We start from the raw sequence: 25,260 nt of genomic DNA, 5'->3' as shown, positions 1-25,260 counted from the left end.
GAAGGTATGGAAAAAATATTCCATGTAAATGGATATGAAAAGAAAAGCTGGGGTAGCAATACATACATCTGATAAGATCGTCTTTAAAGAATAGGCTATAATAAGAGACAAAGAGGGTCACCACATAATGATAAAGGAAGCAATCCAATAAGAGGGTATAACCATTGTAAATATTTATGCATTGAATATAAGAGCACTGGCATATGCAAAGCATATTTTGATGGCCATAAAGGGTGAAATCTACAGCAATAAAATAATAGTAGGGGATTTTAACAAGCCACTAATATCAATGGATACATCCTCCAGATCCAAAACGAGGAAAGAAACAGCAGCCTTAAATGACAAACTAGATCAACTAGATTTAATTGATATCTTCAGAACATTTCACCCCAAAGCAGCAGTATATATATATATATATATATATATATATATATATATATATATATATTATTATTATTATTTTCAAGTTCTCATGGTACATTTTCTAGGATAGACCACATGTAAGGACACAAGACAAGTCTCAATAAATTTAAGAAGATTGGAATCATATAGGGAATCTCCTCTGACCACAGAGGCATGATTTGGGGAGTGTTCCTGCCTTCCCTAATTGATAAAAATGTCTTGTTGTGCCTAGAGTGTATAAACAATCTAGTTTATGCTGAACACATATTTTTTTCTATGCATATGAAGTCTTGGAACTTGCTAAGTCGAGGCTGCCTATATGCCCAGCCCCTAATACAAATTTGGAGCCCTGAATCTACAAAGAGCTTCACAACCTCAGAGTTATCTACATGATAGTTCTACTTGGACATCTAATGGACATCTCAGATTTTATGTAATATGCCATTCTCACCCTTCTACCCCAGGTATGCTCTGGCAAAATGCCCTCAAATTAATACATAGCACTACCGTCAACCCTGGTATTCACTTCTAAACACCAGACCTAGAATATTTTCCTCATGTCTCATTCTCTACCTCTGGTCCATAAGCAAATCTTGTCAGCTTATGCAATGCATCTGGAATTTGTCTATCTCTTTATTTTCTTAGTCACCACCACAGTTCAAGCCACCATTGTTTTTCACCTGGATTAGCTACAATAATTCTTAACTGGTCTCCAGCTTCAGCTGTCCCCCAGCTTTACATTATTTAAAGCAGTGAGTCACTGACAACATTCAGAAGAATTGATTCTACTTAATAGTTAATATCAAAAACATGACCTTCAGCCTTGAAGTTGTATTTTTCAGTTCTATTGAGATAATCTGGGATTTGGTGTAACATGTTACCTTAATAAAGGAAAGAGTACAATTGAAGCACAGAAACTGTACTTGGATTTATATATATAATATATTTATTATATTTAATATATTATATTTATTATATAATTATATATATATATATTATTAAGTGAAAAGCGGGGAGATAAACAGACTCCACACATGTGCCTGACCAGATCCATGGGGTGAGCCCACTAGGGGGCAATGCTCTGCCCATCTGGGGCCATTACTCTATTGCAACCTGAGCCATTTTAGCACCTGAGGTGAAGCCATGGTGCCTTCTTCAGTGCATGGGCCAACTTGCTTCAATGAAGCCATGGCTGCGGGAGGGGAAGAGAGAGACAGAGAGAAGGGAAAGGAAGGGAAGGGTGAAGCAGATGGTCACTTCTCCTGTGTGCCCTGATCAGAAATTGAACCTAGGACATCTACACGCCTGGCTAACGTTCTACCACTGAGCTAACAGGGCATATTTGGATGTTTTGTAAGGGCAATATTCATGTCCAGCATGAGGAACATGGAAAGTCATTCCCATGTCTTTGGGAAAGGCAGCCTAAGGCTCAGTTGTCATGATCACTGTTGCTCAGGGTGAGTTTATCAAAGAGGTACTATGCGAAGATGACTTCTGGGGTCTCCATCTTGCTACTCAGATAATTAATATTTGCATATTTTAGTTAACAAGAAAAATTCAGGTAAAATATAAGAACCCTTCATTTTAATTCCTGCCCAATCCCATCCTTTACGTTTTCTCCAGAGGCAAGCACACTTGTGATTTTAAGGCGTTTAATACTTTTTTTTTTTTGTATTTTTCTGAAGCTGGAAACGGAGATAGACAGTCCGACAGACTCCCGCATGCGCCCGACCGGGATCCACCCGGCACGCCCACCAGGGGGCGACGCTCTGCCCACCAGGGGGTGATGCTCTTCCCCTCCAGGGCATCGCTCTGCTGTGCCCAGAGCCACTCTAGCAACTGGGGCAGAGGCCAAGGAGCCATCCCCAGCGCCTGGGCCATCTTTGCTCCAATGGAGCCTCGCTGCGTTTAATACTTTTAACATGAATGTGCACACAAATTTACCAGGGCCACACACACCATCCACCTCACCCCACACCCATATACCAGTTTATAAGAGGAGATAAGTTTTGTGTTTTCTCAGGTCGCATGGAATACCTCCTCCCCCCATCCCGGGTCCCACAGAATACCCCCTCCCTCCAGCCTGGAGATCCTGAGCTGCATGTGATTGGGGCATGAGTGGGTGGAACAATCCTGGATACCTGCTTTAGCACTTAAAAGGTGAGAGTTTTGCACACACAAATCAATGAAAGACCTTATTTATTTACGAACCAACAACTTTATCAGAAGAAATGGTAAAACTTGAACATAAAAATTTAAGTGAACGTGTTGCAAGGGCAATACTGCAACACGCATACTGGGTACGGTGACCAGGCTAAGTCACTTCGTGGCTATCGGGAAGGCAGTCCAGGCTCAGTTCTTGCTGTCGCCCAGGGTGAGCTTGTCAAAGAGGTGCTCTGCCAGGCCGGATTCCGGGGCTCCCATCCTGCGCAGGTTGGTGATGTGGTCCCCCAATTCTTTGATGAACGTCACCTGTTCGTGCAGGTAGTGACGCTTCAGGAAGTCGCACAAGTGGGCATCCTGCTTCTCGCTGGCCAGCTGGTGCAGGTTCAGCAGGCTCTGGTTCACATGTTTCTGCAGGGACAGGGCGCTCTCCATGGCCCCCAAGCCACTCTGCCAGTTCTCTTGCTCCGGCCTCCTGATGTTGCGCAGGCGGATATTGCCTCCGCGTTGGTTCTGCAGCCACATTAGCTTCTCCACGTTCTCCCTCTCCTTTTCAGACTGCTGAAGGAAGAACTGTTTGAAGTGCTTCAAGGCCACATCTTCCCGGTCAAAGTAGAAAGCCATGGAGAGAAACACATAGGAGGCATGGAATTCCAAGTTGATCTGGCTGTTAATGGCGGCCTCGCAGTCGGCGTGGTAGTTCTGGTGCACTTCCAAGTGCTCCGGGGTCGCCATATCAGGCACTGCTGTGCTGGTTTGGAAGGCACCAAGGCAAGGACACCGGGAAGCGGAGGGAAGGGATGGCTGCAGTGGGGAGCCTTAGAGTGTCTGAGTGACTAGTGTCACCACAGCGGACTTACTGTGCTGGAGCGTTAGGCCTCGAGCGGCTGGCGGTTGGCTCTGCAGTGAGACCGGAAACAGGAAGCGGGAGGGTGGGGCCGAGGGAGGATCCGTTGTTCGAAAGGGGGGTTTAAGGGGGACCGAGGTGGGCGGCACCCCACGGACATGTTCCAAGTTCCATCATAGCCTGGGGGAAGTGGTGAGCACCTCATATTGAATGCTTTAAATTTTGCAATGATATTTCTATTTTTCAAGAACTTTATCTCTCTTCTAATTGTTTCCTTCTATAATAGACTTCTTTTTCTGTTTTATAAATCCATATTCGTTCCTTATTATTCTGAGAATATGAATTTGAATTTTGGCAAAATATTTCTTCTGTTTCTTGTATTATATCTGTTTTCTACCCTCCCCAAAATAGTCAGTCTGTTCACTGTGATCTTCTCCTTGACCTTCCTCATACATCTGAGAAGGCTTTGTTCATTTGTATTTAGGGATAAGGACTTATTTGATCAACCTAGGAAATTAGCATGGATCTGATGTAGAATTGTGATGTCCATTTCACTAGTAGGCTTCTGTTTGAAATGGGAGGGAGAAATGTGTTAATTATTCAGTTTCTTTCTCCTTTGGGGATACATGGAATGGAGCTCACAGGTAGGACAGGGACACTGCCTGTTGCCAAAATAAATATTGTATGATACTTCTGACATTGAGAGACTAGTGTTTTCTCCTCTTGGTAGCTGTGCCCAATGGTTTCCCTTCACCATAGGTCTGCAATCCTCTTAAGCTGATTCAGAGTCTTTGGAGTGTAGTTTGGGGAGAGTAAAGGGGTCAAATGCTGCAGATGCTTACTGCCCTATGTAAGAAAGGGTGGGGGAGGATTAGAGATGGTCAGGGTAAAACAGATATGCTTTTCACAGATTAGCTCTTTAAATTTATGGTTGACCAAGAACCCTCTACAGTGCTGCAATTTTATTTAAAGTACTGCAATTTTGCCCTGGCCGGTTGGCTCAGTGGTAGAGCGTCGGCCTGGCGTGCAGAAGTCCTGGGTTCGATTCCCGGCCAGGGCATACAGGAGAAACGCCGATCTGCTTCTCCACCCCTCCCCCTCTCCTTCCTCTCTGTCTCTCTCTTCTCCTCCCACAGCGAGGCTCCATTGGAGCAAAGATGGCCCGAGCGCTGGGGATGGCTCCTTGGCCTCTGCCCCAGGCGCTAGAGTGGCTCTGGTCGCGGCAGAGCGACACCCCGGAGGGGCAGAGCATCGCCCCCTGGTGGGCGTGCCGGGTGGATCCGGTCGGGCGCATGTGGGAGTCTGTCTGACTGTCTCTCCCCGTTTCCAGCTTCAGAAAAATACAAAAAAAAAAAAAAAAGAATAAAAAAAAGTACTGCAATTTTACTTACTCTGTACTTAGAGTTTCTCTGAATGTGTTCAGGTTTTCTATTGCAAATGTTTCAAATTCTCTGAATTAGCCAATCTAGTAGTCTCTCCTTTTTCCTTATTTGCAGGAATTTCTCACAATTTCTAGTCTCTTAATAACACCCTTTCTTGTGTGTATGTGTTTTCAGATCATTTTTGTTTAGTTTACCAACATGATTCAATTATCTTTTTAAAAAACTATTTAAAAATGAAAACACTTCTTTCTGAATGGTCAATACATTTACAGATGTCAAAAACCATGGATTTCTCTTTGCAGGCAACCATTGAGTATTATTTGTTATAATCAGGGGGAGAAAAAGAATTTAAAATAAAAGAAATCATATTCATATTAAGGAAAATCATTGCATCAGAGTGGAGAAATTTTAGAAACATATTCCTTAGTAACACATTTTTTTCTAGTGTACATAGAACATTTATCGGCCCTGGCCGGTTGGCTCAGCGGTAGAGCGTCGGCCTAGCGTGCGGAGGACCCGGGTTCGATTCCCGGCCAGGGCACACAGGAGAAGCGCCCATTTGCTTCTCCACCCCTCCGCCGTGCTTTCCTCTCTGTCTCTCTCTTCCCCTCCCGCAGCCAAGGCTCCATTGGAGCAAAGATGGCCCGGGTGCTGGGGATGGCTCTGTGGCCTTTGCCTCAGGTGCTAGAGTGGCTCTGGTCGCAACATGGCGACGCCCAGGATGGGCAGAACATCGCCCCCTGGTGGGCAGGGCATCGCCCCATGGTGGGCGTGCCGGGTGGATCCCGGTCGGGCGCATGCAGGAATCTGTCTGACTGTCTCTCCCTGTTTCCAGCTTCAGGAAAAAAAAAAAAAAGAACATTTATCAAGATAGACCATATTCTAGGTTACAACACAAGGTTCAATAAATATAACATTATTCATATTGTTAGTATAGGTAGCTAGATATTAATAAAGGAAGAGAGCGAAGGGAATCAGACATTAAGAAGCATAATGAACAAGGGAGCTGAATTGGACAATAAACCTTCCCGCACACTTCATGTTATTGCAGGATTGCTCTACCAAGGGGACTAACACACCTCTCTTTCCTGTGGATGGAGGAAGGACTAGCTTTTCAATCTCCCCAGGGTATAACTGGTTCCCTTGCCCAGACTATGCAGGAAAGGAATAAACAATAAAGAGGAAGTGTCTCTGTTGAATACATACCCACTAGAATCTAAGATGGTGCAAGGGGACTTTTTTTCAACTATGAGGCATGCCCAGAAGGAACTAAGATGGCAACCATAAGGGGCAAAGCCTAGCCTGGAGAAAGTATCCCATTGGGTAAGGGACACAGAACCCTGGAAGAGCTAGGAAATGGATTGGTGAGGGAGAGAATCCAACCCTAATCCAGGAAAGATTGAGGAGTTGATTTGTTAGTTTGAAAGTGTGCCTGGTCCTTCTCAAACCTGAGACAATATGATCTATGGTAAATAAAACACTTTCTCTCTCTCTCTCTCTCTCTCTCTCTCTCTCTCTCTCTCCCTCTCCCTCTCCCTCTCCCTCTCCCTCTCCCTCTCCCTTTCCCTCTCCTTCTCCCCTCCCTCTTTGAAACACATGTACACCCTGTTCATTTGCTCACGTGTTCTCTCTCCATAGCAGCCATGCAGGCCTAGTAGCCTTGCAGCCAGTAACCACACAGACTCCCAAGTGCAGGCTTCAAGCACAAACCTGGGTAGGGCAATACAATGCCAATCAAAGGACAGCCAGGAATAGAGACTATGCTAGCCAGATAGGAACAAAGGTTGAACTAGACTCAGCTTCAATATGAACTGAACTGATGGCACAGAATCTCTGAACCTTTGCTTTTCTTTTGGGATTGATGAAAACAAAGCTGAACTTTTGCCATGGTGGGACGAATGGAGATAAGACTCTGGGAACTCACAAGCAATCATTTGATTTTGCTTCTACAATAAATCTTACCATTATACTTTATCCTCCCATATGTAGGTTGCCCAATGCTTTCTTCGTGACTCCATGAAAGAACCACATTTTCACTGGCAACAATATTATGAAAGAAATGTTCTCTAATAACAATGAAATTGGATTAGAAATAACTATCAAAGATATCTAAAGAATACTCAAATATTTGGAATCTAATAAATGCATTTTCAAACAACCCAAGTGTTGAAAAGAAATTGTTTTGAATTGAATGAAAACAAAAACAGCCTATCAATATTTATAGGTTAAAGCAGTACTTACATGTTAATTTATAGCATTAAATTCCTATATTAGAAAAGAGAAAAGGTCTCAAATCCATCATCTAACCTTTTACCTTAAGTACAAAAGGGCCCTGGCCAGTTGGCTTAGTGGTAGAGTGTTCGCCCAGCATCTAGAAGTCCTGGGTTCGATTCCTGGCCAGGGCACATAAAAGAAGCGCCCATCTGCTTCTACACTCTTCCCCCTCTCCTTTCTTTCTCTAGCTCTCTCTTCCCCTCCTGCAGCCAAGGCTCCATTGGAGCAAAGTTGACCCGGATACTGACGATGGCTCCATGGCCTCTGCCTCAGGCACTTGAATAGGTCTGGTTGCAATGGAACAAAGGCCCAGATGGGCAGAGCCTCGCCCCCTGGTGGGCATGCTGAGTGGATCCCAGTCAGTCCTGCGCATACGAGAGTCTGTCTGACTCCCCACTTCTCACTTCAGAAAAAAAAGTAGAAAAGGACTAAAATAAACCCAAGCCAAGCAAAAGGAAGGAAAATTTAAAGATATAAGCAGAAAATAGTGAAATAGAAAACAAAAAATTTATCAAATTTATGAAATCAAAGCAGTTTCTTTGAGAAAATTAGACAAACAAAAAGATAAATTTCTAGACAGAGAGAGAGAGAGAGAGAGAGAGAGAGAGGACAAATGACCAGTTTTAAGAATGAGAAAGAAGCCCTGGCCAGATAGCTCGCCTGGTTAGAGCATCATCCCAATGCTCAAAGGTTGCCAGTTTGATCCCCTGTCAGGATACACACAGAAAGAATCAGGTCAAAGTTTCTGTCTGTCTGCGTTTCTCTCTAAAAATCAATAAATAAATTTTTAAAAATGAGAAAGAAGACTTCACTGTGAATCATACACTTATTCAAAGGATGATAAAGAAATGCAATTGTGATATTGTATCATCAGACATATATATTTTGTTCTTCATCCTCAGCTCCTGGCAAGTGCTCCTAAAACTCTTGTAATATTTTAAATGATGAGTGATAGAAGCATATTTTGTTATATTTGGTTTTGGTCCATAGACCCTAAAAAAACTCTGGAGTGATAAAAGTGAAAGGAGTATCTTTTTCTATTTATAACAAACTCCTTTCAGCCATACCTGAATTTATGGTAATGAGGTGACTTTTGGAAAGCCCCAAAAGATGGAGAGCTGGTTGGTAGGGGAACCAACCATGTGATTAGAAGGTTGAAGCTTTTAGTCCTTCATCATGACCTCTGGAGGGGAGAAGGGAAGGAGCTTGACTTAATCACTAATGGTGAATTATTTAATTGGTCATGTCTATTGTAATGAGACCTCCATTAAAACTCTAATCAAAGGGGTTCAGAAAAGTATCTGGGTTGATGAACACATAGAGGTGCTTTGAGGGTGACACAACTTAAGAAGGCATGGAATCTCCATGCCCCTTTTCCGGATACCTTGCTCTATGCTTCTCCTCCATCTGGCTGATCTTAAATTGTATTCTTTTATAATAAACTGGTAATATAGTAAGTAAACTGTTTTCCTGAGTTCTGTGAGCCATTGTGGAAAATTACCAAATCTGAGGAGGAGGTCAAAGGAACTTTCAATTTATAGCTTGGTGGTCAAAACACAGTTGAGAACCTAGACTTGCAATTAATGCCTGAAGTAGAGGATGGGAGGCAATATTAAGGGGACCAAGTGCTTAGCCTGTGGGATCTGTACTAACTCCAGGTAGTTAGTTCATAATTTAATTTTAGGATTCCCAATTGGTAACTGGAAAGTTAGAGAATTCGTTGGTGTGTGTGTGTGGGGGGGGGATACATAATATTTTATCAGAAATATTCTCTTTAATAATAACAATTTGATGCCAAAATTCAATAATTTAATTGAAATTAAATTATTGGTGCCTGACCTGTGGTGTCACAGTGGATAAAGGATCAACCTGGAATGGTGCAGTTGTTAGTTCAAAACTGTGGACTTGGCTGGTCAAGGCACATATCAGAGTTGATGCTTCCTGCTCCTCCCTCCCCTTTTCTTCTCTCTTCTCTTTCTCCTCTTTAAAAATGAATAAATAAAGTCTTAAAAAACTATTGGTTAATTAAATGTATAACTGAGCTACAAAAATTATAAATCAAAATGTTACTAAAACAAATCCACATGACCGTGTTGTATACATGTAGTCACCCATGATCACTCAAGGAGAAATATATACCATAAAGAGCCGTGTAAAATGAACTTGGAAGTCTTCTCTCCTCTTGAATTTTTCAAGATATTTTGAGAAGGATAGGTGTTACTTCTTTGAATGTTTGGTAAAATTAACCTGTGAGGTCATCCAGTCCAGGACTTTTGTTTGTTAGGAGTTTTTATTTTATTTTTTATTACTGCTTCAGTTTCAATAGTTGTAAGCCATCTGTTCAGTTTTTCAGTTTCTTCTTGATTCAGTTTTGGAAGATTGTATATTTCTTGGAATTTGTTCATTTTTTCCAGATTGTCCAATTTGTTGGCAAAAAGTTGTTCATTTATATATTCTTATGCTACTTACACACCTTAAGTACAGATATTGTATGAGGCTCATCCTACTACTGGGTAGATAATAAATGCCCCTTTAGGGTAAATAATACCCACTGTGCAGGAATGAGTTAACAGTGCAGCAATGACACCACTGCCTTTAGAAAGGCTTCCTTGCAAGGTAGGATCTTGGGCCTGGTATCTGGGAACTTTGATTTGGGGAATGTTCCTGCCTTCCTTAATTGATAAAAATGTCTCATTGTGCCTAGAGTGTATAAACAATCTAGTTTATGGTGAACACATATTTTCTTTCTATGCATATGAAGTCTGGAACTTGCTAAGCCAAGGGTGCCTATATGCCCAGCCCCTAATACAAATTTGGAGCTCTGAGTCTACAAACAGCTTCACAACCGCAGAGTTATCTACATGATAGTTCTACTTGGACATCTAATGGGCATCTCAGATTTTATATAATATACCATTCCCACCCTTCTACCCCAGGTATGCTCTGGCCAAATGTCCCAAAATTAAAAATAACACTACAACCAATCCCTGTATTCACTTCTAGACATCAGAACTTAGATTATTTTCCTCATGTCTCATTCTTCACGTCTTGTCCATAAGCAAATCTTGTCAGCTCATCCAGTGTGCATCTGGAATTTGTCTATATCCTTTCATTTTCTTAGTAACCACAACGGTTCAAGCCACCATTTTTCTTCACCTGGACCAGCTACAAGATTTCTTAACTAGTCTCCCAGCTTCAGCTATCCCTCAACTTTACATTCTTCAAAGCATTGAGTCACTAACAACATTTAGCAGGATTTATTCTACTTAATAGTCAATATCAGAAATGTGACTTAAAGCCTTGACCTTGTATTTACAGCCCTTCTATTGAGATAATTTGAGGTTTGGGGAAACACGATACCTTAATGGAAGAAAAAGTACAATTGAAGCAAAAAACTGTATTTGGATGTTTTGTAAGGGTGATATTCATGTCCAGCGTGATGGCCATGGGAAATCATTCCCGTGTCTTTAGGAAAGGCAGCCTAAGGCTCAGCTATCATGATCACTGTTGCTCAGGGTGAGCTTGTCGAAGAAGTATGGGAGTCCTCGGGGTAAGACACAGTACTGTTCCTATGACAGTGACATAAACCAAATTTTGGTGTAAGTTTGAACACACCTAACCTAAGTCACTTACCTAGCCTAACACAGTTGTGAAATCATAATCTAGAACATAAAAAACAACTAGAACATAAAAATACAACAGAAAAAGGAAAAGGACATAAATATACCGTACCGTACACTGTACTGCAAATTCTTCCACTGTGCACAAACTGGTCCACCCACATAATTCATAAGTATGACACTAATGCCATAAACTGAAACACATCTCAATTTTTACAGTTTTATGGGAGTGAGCATCATAAACTCGAAATGTTCTATGTCGGGCCTGTCATAACCCAAAGACCCCCTGCACTATGCCAAGATAGCTTCTGGAGTCTACATCTCGTTACCCAGATAATGTTAACAAACATTAATATTTGCATATTTTAGTAAACTAGAAAAATTCAGGTAAAAAATGTAAGAACCCTTCATTTTAATTCCTGCCCAATCCCATTCTTTACTTTTTCTCCAGAGGCGAGCATACTTGTGATTTTAAGGCCACGTTTTATCATTTTAGCATGAATGTGCACCCACATTCACCAGGGCCACACACACCATCCACCTCACCCCACACCCATATACCAGTTTATAAGGGGAGATAAGTTTTGTGTTTTCTCAGGTCGCATGGAATACCTCCTCCCCCCATCCCGGGTCCCACAGAATACCCCCTCCCTCCAGCCTGGAGATCCTGAGTTGCATGTGATTGGGCCATGAGTGGGTGGAACAATCCTGGATACCTGCTTTAGCACTTAAAAGGTGAGAGTTTTACACACATAAATCAATGAAAGACCTTATTTATTTACGAACCAACAACTTTATCAGAATAAATCGTAAAACTTGAACATAAAAACTTAAATGAACGTCTTTCAAGGGCAACACTGCAATGTGCATGCTCGCATGGTGACCAGGGTGTCGCCCCGTGGCTATCGGGAAGGCAGTCCGGGCTCAGTTCTTACTGGCACCCAGGAAAAGTTTGTCAAAAAGGTACTCTGCCAGGCCGGATTCCTGGGCCCCCATCTTGCGCAGGCTGGTGATGTGGTCCCCCAGCTCTTTGATGAACTTCACCTGTTCGTGCAGGCAGTGGCTCCCCAGGAAGTCGCACAAGTGGGCATCCTGCTTATCGCTGGCCAGCTGGTGCAGGTTCAGCAGGCTCTGGTTCACTCTCTTCGCCAGGCTCAGGGCGCTCTCCATGGCCTCCAGGCCGCTCCCCCATTCACCACCCTGTGGCCTGTGGACGTTAAACAGGCGGGTACAGCCCCCACGCTGGTTCTGCAGCTGGATCAGCCTGTCGGCCATCTTCCTCTCCTTGCTCGACTGCTGCAGGAAGAACTGGGCGAAGTGCTTCAAGGCCACATCGTGGCGCTGAAAGTAGAAGGCCATGGACGTGTACACGTAGGAGGTGTAGAGCTCCAGCTGGATCTGGTTGTTGACCGCGGCCTCGCACTCGGGATGGTAGTTCTGACGCACATATGATGGCGGCGGCGTCGCCATGTTGGAAGCCCGGGTGTGAGGTGAGCACCGAGGCGAGGCAGCACGGAAGCGGGGCTGCGTGCTGGGCGGCAGGGGCTGTGGCGTGCACAGCGGCGGGGCGAAGGTGTAGGCTACCGGGCCTCAGTGTGTCCCTGGGGTAGGTGACCAGGGCTGCCACAGACTGGAGCGCTCGGGATTAGGACGCAGGCAGCCGGCGGCTGGCTCTGTGATGGGACCGGAATAGAAGGAGGAGGAACGTGACCAACCGGAAGAAGGAAAATGTAACCGGAAGAAGTGAGTGTTTTGGGGGATTGTGAGGGACAGAGAGGGAGGATCCTTTAGAACAGGGGGTTTCAAGGGGACCCCTAACGGCCGGTAGGATTCTATTCCAGCCTGGGTGAGAAGGGTGTCTTAGTGCTGGATTTCTGGAGTATAACATTTTAAAATGTTATTCATGAATATAAATGCTAATGTTTTGAGTTAATTACCTGGATGATTTTTTTTTAGCAACTTGTTTCAACATTGTCCTAATGGGACTTTTCCATCAAACATAGTCCTTTTGTGGTATCATTGGTTACATTTAATAAAACAAAGCTTTATTTCAGGGGTCGGAAACCTTTTTGGTTTAGAGAGCTATGAACGCCACATATTTTAAAATGTAATTCCGTGAGAGCCATACAACGACCCGTCTACGTTAGGCATTATCCAATAAAAATTTGGTGATGTCCCAGAGGACAGCTGTGATTGGCTCCAGCCACCCACAACCATGAACATGAGCGGCAGGAAATGAATGGATGGTAATACATGAGAATGTTTTATATTTTTAACATTATTATTTTTTTATTAAAGATTTGTCTGCAAGGCCCTGGCCGGTTGGCTCAGTGGTAGAGCGTCGGCCTGGCGTGCAGAGGTCCCGGGTTCGATTCCCCGCCAGGGCACACAGGAGAGGCGCCCGTCTGCTTCTCCACCCCTCCCCCTCTCCTTCCTCTCTGTCTCTCTCTTCCCCTCCCACGGCGAGGCTCCATTGGAGCAAAGATGGCCCGGGCGCTGGGGATGGCTCCTTGGCCTCTGCCCCAGGCGCTAGAGTGGCTCTGGTCACGGCAGAGCGACGCCCCGGAGGTACAGAGCATCGCCCCCTAGTGGGCAGAGCATCGCCTCCTGGTGGGCGTGCCGGGTGGATCCCGGTCGGGCGCATGCGGGAGTCTGTCTGACTGTCTCTCCCCGTTTCTGGCTTCAGAAAAATACAAAAAAAAAAAAAAAAAAAGATTTGTCTGCAAGCCAGATGCAGCCATAAAAAGCAACATCTGGCTTGCAAGCCATAGGTTCCCAACCCCTGCTTTATTTGAATGGCTTAAGCATCCATAGTAATGACAGTTCTGATAGCCTCACCCAGTTCCTGGGCCTTATATTCCAGTGATCTTGTTTTCTTTTCCTATTCACCAAGTTCACACACAGCTCCAGTCTTAGTGACTCATTCCATATTTAAGTATTTCACTCTTTTTGCACTAGTTCTTTGCTCCCTTTATTCTCCTTTCTCTGAATCTTTGAGCGTAGCTATAGAAACACATTCCTTTGCCCTGTCTTCACCCCAGTAGAGACAGTTTCAATAATCTCATTCTTGATATACTAGGTTTGTTCACCCATTTCACCTGGCTTGCCTCTTGGGTGAGTGCAGACTTCGGTTTTCTCTGGCAGGAAACAAAAGTTTTAGGTGCATTGTTAGAGAAAGCACTTAACAGTGTATTCAACCTTTCTAACCCCATTTATACTTTCATTGCCACTCAGCAAGCTTTAGTTATGTTTTGAGGAATGAGCCATTTTGGTTGGGAATACCATTGATGTCAAATTGCCTTTCATTCATTCATTAAACAAATATTTATTGGTTATCTAATATGGCCCAGGCACTGGTCTAGGATTTTTGCGTATATTAGTCACAGAGAGAGTCTGTTTCTGTGGGATTTTTATTTTAGTGAAGAAGCAGATACAAAACAAATATAAAACTGTCATTTCCTCCCCTTATTGTCCCAAGTAAATATATACAGGATGTGTATATAGAAATTAAAAAGAGAAAATATATTCTTAGAAATCAACGATATTGTAGTGGAAGATATAAGACCAACCTAGGTATTTATAATTGATTTATACACTAATTCAGCAACCATTTATATATTCTAAATATGTGTAGAACATTATGATTCTGGAGATACATAAGAATCAAATGTGGTCTCTCTTTTCAAGGTACAAGATGGAGTGACAGAATATTACAAGTGCTCTCAGATGGTTTTTAAATTATAGATAAAATGCTTACTCTCATTTATAGTTTTATTCCCATGTTTCAATTAATGTACCTTTTTTGGTGTGCATATTTCTCTTTGGAAGCTTATGTTATTTTATAATTAGTGATTATGAAGAAAACAAAGGATCAGATATCAAATATCATATAATCAGTTTTAGATGCATTTAATTGTTGATTCTTTAAAAAATAGAATAATAATGTCTATTTGATAGTTGATTATAATGATAGAATTGTACATTAGACGTGGAAAAGAACTACATGATTAGTTTCTCAGTGAGGTAAGATTTTAATCTGTATTTCTTTACATCTGTGTTTAGTCTTAATATAATTATAAACTTTCAGAATTTCCCTGGGAGATTATGTTGTAGACCTCACTGTAAGAATCTATTTGAATAGAAGAAATCTTGATTTTGTAGAATGTTTCTCATTATGTTCCAAGATTTAAAAAGAAATTTATCCCTATAATTTCAGTCTACCTAAGGTTTAAAAACTAAGGGAAATTAATACACAAGCATGGGTTGGGACCTCAAAATTCCATGAGGGAAATATACATATGTATAAACAAAAGCATTTCATTCAGTCTTTCTTTTTTCTTTCTTTTTTAAGACTTTATTTATTCATTTGAGAGAGAGAGAGAGAGAGAGAGAGAGAGAGAGAGAGAGAGAAAGGGGGAGGAGCAGGAAGTATCAACTCCCTTATGTGCCTTGACCAGGAAAGCCCAGGCTTTCAAACCAGCGACCTTAGCATTTCAGGTCAATGTTTTATCTACTGTGCCACCACAGGTCAGGCTTTCTTTAATGAAGACAAATAAAACTAAATACAAACATATAATGATAAAAATTAAGAGCAGATAATTTTTTTAATGTGACTATAGGACTATAAATAAAGATTTCTCTGAAATGTTTATGGTTTTTGTACTGTATGAGTAAAACAAAAACAAAAACAACCAATAGAAGAGTATCTTTCTCTCTCTGTCTGTCTGTAAAATAAGAAATTGGCTCATGTGATTATGGATGCTGGCAAGTCCCAAAATCTGCAGTCAGCAAACTTGAGGCCCAGGAGAACTGATGGTATAGGTCAAATCCAAAGGCCAATAGGCTCAAAACCCAAGAAGTTCAAGTTAAAGGCAGGAAATAAAACCAGTGTCCCAACTCAAAGACAGTTAAGAAGTCCTGGGGAGTTCCTTCTTACTCAAAGGAGGGTCAGCATATTTGTTCTATTCAGTCCTTCAATTGAATAGTAAGGAGGACAATCTGCTTTACTCAGTGTACTGTTTCAAATGTTAATCTCACGGAAAAATACTCTCACAGGCACACAAAGAATGGTATTTGACTAAATATCTGTACCCCCTGGCCCAGTCAAGTTAACATGTAAAATTACCCATCACAGTATTATTCATAATAAATGCTGGGTAAACAAATAAAAATTCTAGTGCCATAATCTGTGAAAATTCTGTTTTGGCTTTCAATTCCCTTCATCATTTAAAAATGTTACAAAACTAATAGTTATATAATTTATATTAGAGTTCTGACTCAGTGTGTTTCGTTTCTATTCATTCATTCAATATATTTTTTATTGAATACCTATTATATGCCAGGTATTTTTATAGGTCCTAACATAAAAAATATCCTATCCTACAAATTCCTCTTTTTTTTTTTTTTTTTTTTTGCATTTTTCTGAAGCTGGAAACAGGGAGAGACAGTCAGACAGACTCCCGCATGCGCCCGACCAGGATCCACCCGGCACGCCCACCATGGGGCGATGCTCTGCCTACCAGGGGGCGATGCTCTGCCCATCCTGGGCGCCGCCATGTTGCGACCAGAGCCACTCTAGCGCCTGGGGCAGAGGCCATAGGGCCATCCCCAGCGCCCGGGCCATTTTTGCTCCAGTGGAGCCTCGGCTGCGGGAGGGGAAGAGAGAGACAGAGAGGAAGGCGCGGCGGAGGGGTGGAGAAGCAAATGGGCGCTTCTCCTGTGTGCCCTGGCCGGGAATCGAACCCGGGTCCTCCGCACGCTAGGCCGACGCTCTACTGCTGAGCCAACCGGCCAGGGCTTTTTTTTTTTTTTTTTTTTTGTATTTTTCTGAAGCTGGAAACAGGGAGAGACAGTCAGACAGACTCTGCATGCGCCCGACCAGGATCCACCCAGCACGCCCACTAGGGGCCACACTCTGCCCACCAGGGGGCGATGCTCTGCCCCTCCGGGGCGTCGCTCTGCCACGACCAGAGCCACTCTAGCGCCTGGGGCAGAGGCTAAGGAGCCATCCCCAGCGCCCGGGCCATCTTTTGCTCCAATGGAGCCTCGGCTGCAGGAGGGGAAGAGAGAGACAGAGAGGAAGGAGGGAGGGGGTGGAGAAGCAAATGGGCGCTTCTCCTATGTGCCCTGGCCGGGAATCGAACCCGGGTCCCCCGCACGCCAGACCGATGCTCTACCGCTGAGCCAACCGGCCAGGGCCACAAATTCCTCTTATTTGCATTTTTTGAAGATAACTGCTTTTCAATGTTCTGTATAATCCCTTTTCTAAAAATTAATACAGGCAATAGACATGATGATATATATTTTTACGAAGAAGATCATAAGTAGCAACATTTGGTGATTTATCTCATTCTCTGTGTGTGTATGAACATATGAACATGTATAAAATCATTTAGAAAACTGGTAGTGAAAAGTGATAGCAATCTAAATCAATATTATCTATCAGTCCTTAATCAAAATTATCTGTTCCTGGGCTGTTCACACTATGTTACCTCATTATTACAGATACTCTCTGAGTTAACTTTTTATCATAATCACCTATATTTCACAGATAAAGAAATTGTCAGAGAGTATGTAACGTGCTCAAATAAGCACACATCTTGTAAATAACAGAGAGTGAACTCTGATCTGGGTTCCTCTCTAGGCAGTTTGGAGAGTTGGACTGGACCATGGGCTCTTTAGGACAAAAACTTGAAGTTGGTTGATAACAAATTTCATATAGTAGAGGCTCAAAAACATTAATTAAAGTGTTAAAGGCTTTATTAAAAGCTTTATTTTATTATTTCTCATTATGTTTCATGATTTCTCCAAATTAAAACAGTGTGTGGGTGTAGATGTTGAATATGTATTAAACTGAGTTTCCTTTAGGAGGAAAAAAAATTCAAAGACACCCAATGGTGACAAATTATTCTTGTAATTTTACTTTGATAGGCACAAACATAAAACTAGTTATAAAAAACTGTGCTTAAAGGTATACTTTTATAGCTGTAAAACGAACGATTTATAAATATATGCAACTAAGACTATAAAGATAAAATTAAACTTAAAAAGTTTCAATATGCTTCAGACAGCATTTTTTCTTTTTTTGTGTGTGTGTTTTTCTAAAGTGAGTAGGGAAGCAGAGAGACAGACTCCTGCATGTGCCCAGCCATGATCCACCCAGCATGCCCACTAGTGGGTGATGCTCTGCCCATCTGGGGCATTGCTCTGTTGCAACCAGAGCCATTCTAGCACCTGAGGTGGAGGCCATGGAGCCATCCTCAGCACCTGGGCCAACTTTGCTCCCACAGAGCCTTTGCTGTGGGAGGGGAAGAAAGGGACAGAGAGAAAGGAGAGGAGGAAGGGTGGAGAAGCAGATGGGTGCTTCTCCTGTGTGCCCTGGCCAGGAATCAAACCTGGGACATCCACATGCCTGGCTGATGCTCTACCACTGAGCCAACTGGCCAGGGCCCTAAGCTTTTTCTAATAAACACAGTCATTTTTCACTGAGAATAAGTTTGCTGCCTCTTCTTTATATGTTGAGATTCAAGTTCTCTTTTGGGTGCCATTTCTTTTTACCCTGATATATGTGGACCATTTCAGGTCTTAACTACTCTTCTTTTGTTTTGTTTTTTTGTTTTTCGTTTTTTGTTTGTTTTGTATTTTTCTGAAGCTGGAAACGGGGAGAGACAGAGAGACTCCCACATGCGCCCGACCAGGATCCACCCGGCACGCCCACCAGGGGCGACGCTCTGCCCACCAGGGGGCGATATTCTGCCGTGACCAGAGCCACTCTAGCACCTGGGGCAGAGGCCAAGGAGCCATCCCCAGCGCCCGGGCTATCTTTGCTCCAATGGAGCCTTGGCTGCGGGAGGGGAAGAGAGAGACAGAGAGGAAGGAGGGAGGGGGTGGAGAAGCAAAATGGGCGCTTCTCCTATGTGCCCTGGTCGGGAATCGAACCTGGGTCCCCCGCATGCCAGGCCGACGCTCTACCACTGAGCCAACCGGCCAGGGCCAAAATTTCATTTTATTATTATTTTTATTTTTTATTTATTCATTTTTAGAGAGGAGAGGGAGAGAGAGAGGAGAAACAGAGAGAGAGAAGGGGGGAGAAGCTGGAAGCATCAACTCCCATATGTGCCTTGACCAGGCAAGCCCAGGGTTTCGAACCCGCGACCTCAGCATTTCCAGGTCGATGCTTTATCCACTGCGCCACCAGAAATCAGGCATTAACTACTCTTCTTTATGAAACAATTGACACAATTTAGTTCATAGGATGATTCATAAAGTAAATTTGCTTTTAGTTAGTGGAAGCCATTATTTAAATATTATTTGTCCACGTTCTTTTTTATTAACTTGTGAAAACTAAAGTGATACTTTATTCTGATGCAGTTATTCTGGTTTCATGAAGTGACATTAAAAGTCTCACTAACATTAATAACTGAAGGTGCTGAAATTTCATTGTATTGAAACATTTTTAATTTCTAAGTCATCACTTTAAAAGGAAATTTTAGTCTTTGAAGCTGGTAAAACACTTCAATGTAACTATAAAGGCGGACATAGGACAATTGTCTTTTTTTACACTTGAACATACCAATCTAGCAGCAATCACACTCAACATAATTCAAAAATGATCTACACGTGCAATTGTGGAGACTGTATCTGTGTGACAATTTTTGAACTTTAAAAAGATCAAGATCATCCTGAAAATGTTTCCAATAACTTTTCAATTAGGTGTAGACAATAGAACAAATACAGATAGAGTACACTCAGTGGTATAAATACACCATACCTCTAATCATAACTATTTAGCATCTAATGTATGACCAGCTTTGTGCTGAATGATTGAAACAGACATTGACTTTAATCTTATGTGCTCAAGTCTGTTTCAGTTCACTTTGCTCACAAACAATATATATGTGACCAATATAAAATTAGTTGTTAATGAGTTGCTAATAAAATTTGCATTTACTTTGAGATATGTATGTATTCAATAATGTTTTATTTAAAATATTTCTATTACTAATGCAGAGGTTGCTACAGAAGTCTAATACATTTTTCTATGTAACAGTTATGTTTGGGAAAATATATATGATATGACTATGTTAGTTTAAAGATCTAGAATGTCTTAGTTGAAGCTGTATTTTATTTCAGGAAAATCAAGTGTAACTTTTTCCAAGCTAGTTAAGCAAAAAAACATACCTTATAAAAATTTTCTGTGATTGCAAGCCTTACTATCATAATCACCCATAGTGTTAATAGAATAAGCTTATATTTTATGTAATCATTTTTTTTTCTGGATTTGACATGAGTAATGTTCTCTCATTTTTAATTTTCTAAACTTTTTTTCACACTCTCAATCACTTATTTCCTCATTTCCTCATTCATAAAAATATAATTATCTTGTCCCCAGCCAGTTGTCTCAGTGGTAGAGCGTTGGTCTGGCATGTGGATGTCCTGGGTTGGCATCCCAGCCAGGGCACATAAGAGAAGCACCCATCTGCTTCTCCACCCTTCCCCCTCTCACTTCTCTCTCTCTATCTCTCTCTTACCCTCCTGCAGCCATGGCTCCATTGGAGAAAGTTTGCCTTAGGCACTGAGGATGGCTCCATGGCTTCCACCTCAGACTCTAAGAAGAGCTTGGATGCTGAGCAACAGAGCAAGGGCTCCAGATGGGCAGAACATCATCCCCTAGTGGGCTTCCCGGGTGGATCCCAGTCAAGGTGCGTGCAGGAGACTCTCTTTTTCTGTTTCTTCTCCTCTAACGAATTAAATATATAATTATCTCAACTAGCCAATGTTAAAACTGAGTGAAAAATAAAAAACTTGTACAAGTAAATTTTATATAGTGTTCCATGTTTAATATTCATATTTATTACCTTCCCTCTGAACTTACCATTTTTCAGTTTTTGCTCATAGTTGAAAACTAAACAATGCTCTTTTATTTTCTTGAAGCCTTTTGCCATTTTCCAAAAAAAAAAAAAAAATCTCTGAATGTTTAAGGTCAGTTAAATATATTTTGGAAAATTTCAAATTTCTGTTAATTAATATCTGATTAGCATGACCAGATGGTGGCACAGTGGATAGAGCATCAAACTGGGATGCAAAGGACCCAGGATCAGAAACCCCGAGGTTGCCAGTTTGAGAGCAGGCTCATCTGGTCTGAGCACAGCTCTCCAGCTTGAACCCAAGGTCGAGCAAGGGGTTGGCTTGAGCAAGGGGTCATTTGGTCTGCTGAAGGCCCACGGTCAAGGTACATATGAGAAAACAAGCAATGAACAACTGAGGTGCAGCAATGAAGAATTAGTGCTTCTCATCTCTCTTCCTGTCTGTCTGTCCCTATCTATCCCTCTCTCTGTCTCTCTGTCTCTCTGTCACAATAAAATAATAACAATAATAATAATAATAATAATAAATATATCTGGTTATTTAGTTACTTTCTGCCAAAATGATTTTAAACTTCATTGATTTCAATATGAATCAATGGCTTGGGACATATTCTTTAGATAGAATATTAACATTTTGCTTTTGTTTATGTGTATGGTGCACTTAAGTTCTGATTTCTTATATAACAAGTAATTCATGAGGAACGGTTCATTAATCTGCCAAGTACTGTCGGCTGTATGACTCAGTTCTCCATTAGTAATATTGTCCCTTGATTTTGTCCAGACAGAAAAGTGCTGATTCTTTGAAGCCATTGGCAGTGATATTAATTTATGCAGTATATGTATGTATGTACACACACACACACACAATAAGATGGATTGAGCCTGACCAGGTGATGGCTCAGTGGATAGAGCGTCAGAGTGGGACGGGGAGGACCGAGGTTTGAAACCTCGAGGTCGCCAGCTTGAGTTTGGGCTCATCTGGTTGGGCAAGGCTTACCATCTTGAACCCAAGGTTGCTAGCTTGAGCAAGGGGTCACTCGGTCTGCTGTAGCCCCCTGTCAAGGCACATGTGAGAAAGCCATCAATGAAAACTAAGGAGCCTCAATGAAGAATTGATACTTCTCATGTCTCTCCCTTCCTTTCTGTCTGTCCCTATTCGGCCCTCTCTCTGCCTCGCTGTCTCTGTCACACACAAAAAAGAAGAAGATGGGTTGAATGCAAAGACAAAACCTAGCATTCCTTGAAGAACATGAGTAGATCAGAGATATGGATGGTATGAAGTAACTGTGGGATTGGTGAGGCTAAAGGCAGCCAACTTGAAGGGAAGAGGCTGGAGAAACGAAACTGGAGGAAAGAGAACTAGTGAAAGGAATTATTTTTTTTTTAAGATTTCTTTTTTCTTTTTAATTTTTTAAATTCATTTTAGAGAGGAGAGAGAAAGGGAGAGAAAGAGACAGAGAGGAGAGAGAGAGGAGAGAGAGAGAGAGAGAGAGAGAGAGAGAGAGAGAGAGAGAAAGAGAAGGTAGGGAGGAGCTGGAAGCATCAACTCCCATATGTGCCTTGACCAGGCAAGCCCAGGGTTTCGAACCGGCGACCTCAGCATTTCCAGGTCGACACTTTATCCACTGTGCCACCACAGGTCAGGCCGAAAGGAATTCTTGGAGGATAGCACCCCTCTCTTAGGCCATCTGTGTGAAAAGCCCGTGGCCTGAAGTAGAAGGGGGAAGCTGTGCTGAGAACCCCTTATGATGGCAAGGAACATTATTTTTTTGTACATGCAGCTATTGAAACATACTTTAGCATTCCTCATCTTAACAGTCAGGAATTAAAACCAGTATGATAACTGGAAATATCAGTCCATGTCCAAAATAATCTATTTACAATTACTTCCCTATTTTACCACTTCTCTATCAATTATCAGTGCTTTTGTCTCTCCTTCTCCTCCATTCATCACATTGGTGCTTAATCAATTGTATTTCTCAGTTTTGCTGCTGAGAAATGCAGCTGTCCCTGTATGGCCCTTCCCCTTAATTCTTTTGTCTTTTCCACATTAACGATCCTTAAAGTTTAGAAAAAGATAATAGCATATAAATGAATCAAGGTACAGAATTCCTCAAGTTATAAAAATCAATTCCTGGGTCATTATTAATTGATAAATATATTGATCATATCAGTGAAAGCATTTAAGTTATTTTGTCTACAGGGATTGCAGTTGCAAGATCAAAAGACATACCCCAGTTTATTCCGTTGTTATAAATGTAGCAGGGAAAATGGGAGTAGGAATGACAAGATTCTATGCAGAACCAAAAGTCCACTTCCTTTTCTCCCACAGATACTGTTTTATCAACTATGGTAGAGATTTTTCTAGCCATGCTATTAAGTATATTTGGTTAGATTACATTCTAAATTAAACCAGTTTTTTGCAGTAAATGTCTGTATGGGACATTTGGTTTTATAAAACTTTCATAATTTTGTTCTTGCAAAGGCATGTTGTTGGATCAAATGAGCAAGAGAAAACATGTAATATATTATATAATATTAGAACTATTCTTATAAAATAATAATTCAATGTATATTTTGTGATAGATTCAATAGCATCTTAGAAAACCATGGTGTATTGTATGTGTGTATTCAGTGCATACATTGTATGTTCATGTTAGACTTTGATAGCTATTGTTAATGTAAACTAAAATTTGGATCTTAATGTGGAATATGGTATGAATATATGTATTATAAATTATTCTAAAGAGATATATGTAATTATTAACCTAACATTAATAGCCTGTATTTCATAATTAAGCTTAGAGTGGTATAACTTATAAATAATAATAATATTAAATATTTCTGCCTACTCTTCCAATGTTGGACATTTAGGTAAAGTAGAAATTAGTGGGAACATTTATCTTAGCTGATTGTATGTGTGCATTCAGTGAATTTTTAATTCTTTTTTCTTTTTAAGAATTGCTCTTTTTTAAATTTATTCATTTTTTAGAGAGGGTTGGAGGAGAGAGAGGGAGAGAGGGAGGGAGGGAGGGAGGGAGAGAGAGAGAGAGAGAGAGAAAGAAATAGAGAGAAATAGAGAGAGAAGTGGGAGGAGAAGCAGGAAGCATCAACTCCCATATGTGCCTTGACCAGGCAAACCTGGGGTTCTGAACCAGCAATCTCAGCATTCCAGGTTGACGCTCTATCCACTGCGCTACCACAAGTCAGGTGAATTTTTTTTTAATTTTTATTTATTTATTTTAGAGAGGAGAGAGAGAGGGAGAGAGAGAGACAGAGAGGAGAGAGAGACAGGGGGGAGGAGCTGGAAGCATCAACTCCCATATGTGCCTTGACCAGGCAAGCCCAGGGTTTTGAACCGGCGACCTCAGCATTTCCAGGTCGACGCTTTATCCACTACGCCACCACAGGTCAGGCCAGTCAGGTGAATTTTTAATTCTTTAAAAGATACAAATGTTGCATTAGACACGGTGGAGTGAAATTAAGCTAGCAGTAGTGGACAACTGAAATTATTGATTATTCTGCACTTTTCATATCCATAATATGAAGTGATTCTGTAAATTTTTTGCTAGCTACTAGAAAATAAACTAAGATTTTTGACAGCTCTTTGAATGCATCTGTGAAAGTTTCATCAATATAAAAGTGAGATCAGTCTAATTATTTTAATTAAATCAGCAGAAATAAAGAGGTAACATTTACATGTCCTCACACAAAATTTTATAATGTTAACAACATAATAAATGCCTAAGATTTTAGCTTTTTGTGAGATCTTCTAACTATATACCAGAGAATTTCATGTGTACCTGGCATGAACCACTTTATAAAGTAAAGCTGCTTCTGCTTGATTACTTCCTAAATATTATGATAAAATATGCGTATGCTGATAAGAACATCCCTCATGTTTTTTTCTGGAATTTATATGAAAAAATAAAATGAACCTTCTAGAAATATGAAGAAAATATTAGATTGATGTTTCCATTTTGGAAATTTGAGTAAGTCATTTGCTCTCCCTTACCCTCTAGCTGTTTATTTTAAAAAGTGGTCTTGGACTATATCGTGCTGGTGATACTGTACTCAAATGATTTTATGCCCTTGCTTGTGAATCAAAATCAATTGAGGGAATCCTGACTGAGTGTTTTGGGAAAGGGTTAGAAGGTGAGAGGTAGGAAGGGAGAGAGAGAGAGAGAGATTTAAGTAAATGGCTTATGGCTTACGTGATTGCCAGGGCTGGCAAGTGAGACATTTGCAGGCCGGGTCAGCAGGATGGAAATTTAGGCATAAGTTTGTGTTATAGCCTTGAGTCCAAAGGCTGGAAATTCAGACAAAATTTTTGTGTTCCAACATGTAGGCATGAGTAAATCTTTGTTTTGGGGAGGATTTAGGCCTTCAACTGTTTGGATGATGCTCATGCACACTATGGAGGGATTCTCTGCTTTACCCAAAGTCCATTTATTTGTTAATCACATCTAAAAAACACCTTCAAAGGAACTTCTTGACCAAACAATCAGGAACCATAGCCTAGCCAAGTTTACACGTAAAATTAACCATCACAGATGGTAAATTTAGTGAAGGCTGGTGCAGGCAGAAGAGGGACAAAGTGCAAATATGACTGGGTATCTGAGAAGGGTTGGCCATGATCTGTGTGGGTAGAGTAGGCAGCAAGGTTGCAGACCACCTGAGTCTGGGCATGAAAATGGTGTCCTGAG

The 25,260-nt window shown here is 41.5% G+C and overlaps 2 pseudogenes; both read right to left on the bottom strand.

The window, feature by feature from the left end:
* Positions 1-2,754: 2,754 nt before the first annotated feature.
* Positions 2,755-3,300, bottom strand: LOC136385575 (ferritin heavy chain pseudogene; annotated as a pseudogene).
* An 8,312-nt stretch (positions 3,301-11,612) lies between these two features.
* Positions 11,613-12,158, bottom strand: LOC136385593 (ferritin heavy chain pseudogene; annotated as a pseudogene).
* Positions 12,159-25,260: the final 13,102 nt, after the last annotated feature.

Source organism: Saccopteryx leptura, chromosome X, assembly GCF_036850995.1.
Source record: "Saccopteryx leptura isolate mSacLep1 chromosome X, mSacLep1_pri_phased_curated, whole genome shotgun sequence".
NCBI lineage: Eukaryota > Metazoa > Chordata > Mammalia > Chiroptera > Emballonuridae > Saccopteryx > Saccopteryx leptura.
Note: the sequence above shows the minus strand (reverse complement) of the source record. Positions and strands in the feature narration are given on the sequence as shown.